Genomic DNA, 6,878 nt, shown 5'->3' with positions numbered 1-6,878 from the left:
TCACTTGTTGACCAGTCTCATGTGGTAGTTGAAAAGAGAAAAACGAAAGCCGACGTCTTAAATTTCCCTTGGAAGAAATAGTTTCAGCAGGAGAATCGTACTACCACCGTTGGACCATCAAACAGACTCTCGTATGCACGACGTAGTATTGAGCATCCCTGTCGTAGAAAAACAACTTAAAGAGTTGAAAACAAATGAACCACCAGATCCGTATGGAATCCCAGATTCGTTTTTCGGCGAGTACTCTACAGCACTGGTCCATTACCTGAGCTTGCGCTTATCGCGGATCTCTCCCCCAGCGCAGACCCAAGAGAGTGGAAAAAGGTGTTTCCTTTATGTAAGAAGGGCAAAAGAACGGACCCGCAGTATTACGAAACAATATCCCCAACATCGCTCTGCTTCAGAATCCTTGAAAACATTCTTTTTTTTTAGGTCGAATACAACAAATTTTCTTGAGACCGAGAATCTTATGTCCATGAATCAGAATGATTTTAGAAAGTATCGCTCAGTTTGCCCTTCTCTCACGTGATATATTGCGAACAATGGATGAAGGGCAATAAGCAGATACCGTATTTGTAGACTTCAAGATAGCTTTTCACACGGTATCCGATTGCAAGCTGTTAAAGGAGATATGAGCATATGGAATAGGATCACAGATATGTGAATGGCTCGAAGACTTCGTAAGTAATAGAATCCGGTATGTTGTCCTCTACGGCGAGTGTTCGTCTGAGACAAGGGTATTGTCAACAGTGTCCAAGGAAAATGTGATAGGACCGCTATTATTCTCTACATATATAGATGATCTAGTGAACAGGCTGGGCAGCAATCTGCGATTTTTTGCTGGCGATGCTGTGGTGTACGGTAAAATGTCGAAGTTGACTGACTGTTGGACATTACAAGATGACTTAGACAAAATTTCTGGTTAACTGTCAATGTCACTGAAATTCGCAAACAGCTGTGCAACTTGAGATGTTATTTTATTTTATTTTGAAGGCTACCAGTTTCAGCATTTCATTATGCCATCTTCAGGCCTCGTACGCATCTCTCCATATACAGCCATAAATCACGGGATGTCGTGAATTCAATCGTTGCCCTAGTGTTTCATTCGAAGACTTGATGACCTCTTGTAGCTGTAGGTGTAGGAAACATGCAGCAGACCTCAGCAGTTAGGAAGCCCAAGTCAGTTGCAAATTCTAACAGAAAGAAGATCGTTCCGCTGTTAGGTTGTTCGCATGGCAGAGGCGTGGGCCAGCAGTTGCAGGAATTGCTGGGGAGTGAGGGCAGGTCACCAGCATTGTGAAGCCTAGTGCAGGGTTGGCGCAGGTAACTGACAGCATAGGGGAGCTATGTAGGAATTTTACAAAAGAGGGTCAGGTAGGGATTGTGGGTGGAGTGGGGAATACTCTTGATAGGGAACGTGATTATGATGTAGGTGGTGACCTGGTAAAGATACCTACTGAAACTGGTGGTACTAATGTGCACATCGTACAACTGTTTCAGCGTCATGGTCGGCCTTATCTTAATCCTGCTGTTAGGTGTGTTAACTTGGGGCCGGAGAAGGCACTGAATGCGGAGGGCATGGCTCACATTGCAGCGGTGCTAGTTGTGTCTATCAATAGATCGGGTTTTACTAGGCTTGGCCTGCACCTCAGTAGGTATGGGAAGGGGAGGCTGGTAAAGCTTATAGGTGACTGTGTAGTGGGTGGAGGTGGGGTCACTCATGGAAAAATTCCTGTTGCAGTTTGTGTTAGAGCTCGACCTATTTTAGACTGAAGTCAGCTGAGATGCATACCTGCTCAATGGAAGTCCCTCTAACACATGAATCACCTTCAGAGGAGTTCAGGTATCCAAGTGGTGAAGGAACTAACATATTTCATCAAAATATAAGGGGTATTAGAGATAAAGTTAGGTAGCTGTTTATAGATGTTTTATGACATATTGATATATCGGAGCACCAATTAAATAATTTTGACAATTCAGAGGCTTACTTTACCAGGATACAGATTAGCTGGCTGGTGTTCAAGGAGTTATTTGCGGAGTGGGGGAGTGGTCATGTATGTAAAAACATTGTTCCATTTAAGTCCATAGACGTATCACGGCACTGCACTGAGCAGTTATTTGAAAGTTGTGCAGGGGCAGTTGAATGTAGTGAACTAAACTTTTCCTTGTTGTTGTTTACAGGTCCCCTAACTCTGACTTCAGATCATTTCCGCACAAGCTTGAGAGGATTCTTAGTTCACTTTATAGAAAGTATGAAAAATTTGTTGCATGTGGTGACTTCACTATTAATTTTGTATGTGATTTTGCAAGAAAAAGGATGTTGCAAGATCTCCTAAACTCATATGATCTGATGCAGACAGCGTTTTCTTCCAACTAGGCTGCACAGCATAGACAATATTTTTATTCATTCTTAATTACTAGATGCCATTCAGACCATGATGCACGAATTTTAACACTTAAAGGTTCTTGTACTAAAACAAATGTTATATGTAATTACAAAACATGTAGAAAAGCTAATCCAACGGCAATAGAGAGTTTTTTAAACCTCGTTCAGTAACAAGAGTGGCAGGACGTTTATAATGCCGATAAGATAGATGACAAATATAATGCTTTCCTTAGCAAATTTCTCGTGCTCTTTGAGAGTTGCTTTCCATTAGAACGTTCTAAACAGTGTGTCAGCAATAAAAGGCAGCCTGGGGGCTGACTAGTGGGATGAGGATATCATGTATAACAATGCGGGAATTATATCAAAATGTTAGAAGTAGTCCCAGTCAAGCTACAATAGCCCATTACAAACAGTACTGTAAGATGCTTAAAAATGTTTTTTGGAAGGCAAAGAGTATGTGGTACGCAAATAGAATAGCTAATTCACTCGATAAAATTAAAACCATATGGTCAGTTGTGAGGGAATTGTCTGGTGAGCAGCACAAGGTCGACGATATAAGGTCAGTTCGTAGTAAAAATATTTCTGTTAGTGATAAATCAGATATATGTACAGTATTTAATAATCATTTTCTGAGCATAGTTTGCGTATTAAACGAGAACTTAGTTTCTATGGTGAATCAAGTAACTCTCTTGGAAAATGTCTTTCCGAGATTGGTGTTTAAAATACTCTTCTGTGATATTCCCAAGGGGGAGATTACTTACTCACTGGTCATACCGGACTCGAGAGTCCATTACCGCAGCAACGTATTTTCGCCATCTGCCCGTCTTGGGCTATTTCCTTCCATTCACCTTCAATACCTAGGCTCCTCAAATCAGCCTTCACATTGTCAGGACGATTTCCTTCTAGGTGCCCTACCAGTACTCTGCGCGCTGCCCTGCCCTCATCCATTCGAGCTACGTGACCCGCCCATCGCAGCCTACGTGATTTAATAATACTGATTATGTCAGGTCTTGAATAGAGTTCGTGAACCTCTTCGTTACGCAGTTTTCGCCACTTTCCGCTAATGTCATCCCTTTTTGCTCCGAAAGTTTTCCTCAAAATTGATTGAGTTAATAATTAAATCACTGAAGCCTAAGAACTCCCATGGTACTGTGCTACACATGTTAGCCCTGTACTTAGCCATATTTGTAATTTTTCCTTTAAGAATGATCAGTTTCCCGAACGATTAAAGTACTCAGTAGTAAAACCGCTTTATAAAACGGTAGAAAGGTATAATGTAGATAATTTTAGACCTATTTCTATGTCATCAGTGTTTGCTAAAGTAATTGAAAAGGCTGTGTATGTAAGCATAATTGATCATTTTATATCGCTTAATTTGCTATCAAATGTACAGTTCGGCTTTAGAAGTGGTTTAACAACTGAAAATGTTATATTCTCTTTTCTCTGTGAGGTACTAGATGAATTAAACAAAAGGTTTATGTTAAGTGTATGGTATAACGTCTGCGCGAACTCTGAACCGTCCTCTATCCAGTGACGTGAGCAATATGTTTCTGTCTTTCACACTTTGTAATGAAGAATATTGAAATCAGTTTTTCGTAAGTACACATCACCTTGTATAGCGATATCCCTCATGAAATAAGTATAATCACTCTGCAGTGGAGTATTTGATGGTTTGAATCACCGATCAAAACTGTATGCCAGGCCGTGACGTGAATCTAGCCTGTGAAGTACTCACAGCTCTACTTCTGTCACTGCCTCAGAACCGTGAAAAGTAAAGTTCCGGGTTCGACATATGATCCGGCACATGATTCTGATCTGTGAGGAAGTATATTATTTTTATCAACATAGATAGTAAGGAAAGAATTTAGAACTGGAATACACTAAGGTAACTCCACATGAACCATGGACCTTGCCGCTGGTGGCGAGGCTTGCGTGCCTCAACGATACAGTTAGCCGTACCGTAGGTGCAACCACAACGGAGGGGTATCTGTTGACAGGCCAGACAAACGTGTGGCTCCTGAAGAGGGGCAGCAGCCTTTTCAGTAGTTGCAGGGGCAACAGTCTGGATGATTGACTGATCTGGCCTTGTAACACTAACCAAAACGGCCTTGCTGTGCTGGTACTGCGAACGGCTGCAAGCAAGGGGAAACTACAGTCGTAATTTTGCCCGAGGGCATGTAGCTATACTGTATGATTAGATGAAGATGGCGTCCTCTTGGGTAAAATAATCCGGAGGTAAAATAGCCCCTCATTCGGATCTCCGGGCGGGGACTACTCAGGAGAGCGTCGTTATCAGGAGAAAGAAAACTGGCGTTCTACGGATCTGAGCGTGGAATGTCAGATCCCTTAATCGGGGAGGTAGGTTAGAAAATTTAAAAAGGGAAATGGATAGGTTAAAATTAGATATAGTGGGAATTAGTGAAGTTCGGTGGCAGGAGGAACAAGACTTTGGTCAGGTGAATACAGGGTTATAAATACAAAATCAAATAGGGGTAATGCAGGAGTAGGTTTAATAATGAAAAAAAAATAGCAGTGAGGGTAAGCTACTACAAACAGCATAGTGAACGCATTATTGTGGCCAAGATAGACATGAAGCCCACGCCTACTACAGTAGTACAAGTTTATATGCCAACTAGCTCTGCAGATGATGAAGAAATTGATGAAATGTATGATGAGATAAAAGAAATTATTCAGATAGTGAAGGGAGACGAAATTTTAATAGTCATAGATGACTGGAATTCGACAGTAGGAAAAGGAAGAGAAGGAAACATAGTAGGTGAATGTGGATTGGGGGTAAGAAATGAAAGAGGAAGCCGTCTGGTAGGATTCTGAACAAAGCATAACTTAATCATAGCTAACACTTGGTTCAAGAAGCATGAAAGAAGGTTGTATACATGGAAGAACCCTGGAGATACTAAAAGATTTCAGATAAAGTATATATTGATAAGACAGAGATTTAGGAACCAGATTTTAAATTGTAAGACATTTCCAGGGGAGATGTGGACTCTGACCACAATCTATTGGTTATGAACTGTAGATTAAAACTGAAGAAACTGCAAAAAGGTGGGAATTTAAGGAGATGAGATCTGGATAAACTGAAAGAACTAGAGATTGTACAGAGTTTCAGGGAGAGCATAAGGGAACAATTGACAGGAATGGGGGAAAGAAATACAGTAGAAGAAGAATGGGTAGCTCTGAGGAATGAAATAGTGAAGGCAGCAGAGGAACAAGTAGGTAAAAAGACGAGGGGTAGTAGAAATCCTTGGGTAACGGAAGAGATACTGAATTTAATTGATGAAAGGAGAAAATAGTAAAATGCAGTCAGTGACGCAGGCAAAAAGGAACGCAAACATCTCAAAAATGAGATCGACAGGAAGTGCAAAATGGCTAAAGAGGGAAGGCTAGAGAACAAATGTAAGGATATAGAGGCTTATCTCACTAGGGGCAAGATAGATACTGCCTACAGGAAAATTAAAGAGACCTTTGGAGAAAAGAGAACCACTTGCATGAATATCAAGAGCTCAGATGGAAACCCAGTTCTAAGCAAAGAAAGGAAAACAGAAAGGTGGAAGGAGTATATAGAGGGTCTATACAGGGGCGATGTTCTTGAGGACAATATTATGGAAATGGAAGAGGAGGTAGATGAAGATGAAATGGGAGATATGATACTGCGTGAAAAGTTTGACAGAGCACTGAAAGACCTAAGTCGAAACAAGGCCCCGGGGGTAGACAACATTCCATTAGAACTACTGACAGCCTTGGGAGAGCCAGTCCTGACAGAACTCTACCATCTGGTGAGCAAGATGTATGAGACAGGCGAAATTCCCTCAGACTTCAAGAAGAATATAATAATTCCAATCCCAAAGAAATACAGTAGACGACAGATGTGAAAATTACCAAACTATCAGTTTAATACGTCACAGCTGCAAAATACTAACGCGAATTCTTTACAGACGAATGGAAAAACTGGTAGAAGCCGACCTCGGCGAAGATCAGATTGGATTCCGTAGAAATGTTGGAACACGTGAGGCAATACTGACCCTACGACTTATCTTAGAAGAAAGATTAAGGAAAGGCAAACCTACGTTTCCAGCATTTATAAATTTTGAGAAAGGTTTTGACAATGTTGACTGGAATGCTCTCTTTCAAATTCTGAAGGTGGCAGGGGTAAAATACAGGGAGCGAAAGGCTATTTACAATTTGTACAGAAACCAGATGGCAGTTATAAGAGTCGAGGGACATGAAAGGGAAGCAGTGGTTGGCAAAGGAGTGAGACAGGGTTGTAGCCTCTCCCAGATGCTATTCAATCTGTATATTGAGCAAGCAGTAAAGGAAACAAAAGAAGAATTCGAAGTAGGTATTAAAATCAATGGAGAAGAAATAAAAACTTTGAGATTCGCCGATTACATTGTAATTCTGTCAGAGACAGCAAAGGACTTGGAAGAGCAGTTGAACGGAATGGACAGTGTCTTGAAAGGAGGGTATAAGATGA

The sequence above is a fragment of the Schistocerca americana genome, chromosome 4 (assembly GCF_021461395.2).
Source record: "Schistocerca americana isolate TAMUIC-IGC-003095 chromosome 4, iqSchAmer2.1, whole genome shotgun sequence".
NCBI classification, from domain to species: Eukaryota; Metazoa; Arthropoda; class Insecta; order Orthoptera; family Acrididae; genus Schistocerca; species Schistocerca americana.
The sequence above is the reverse complement of the archived record's forward strand: the minus strand, read 5'-3'. Positions refer to the sequence as shown.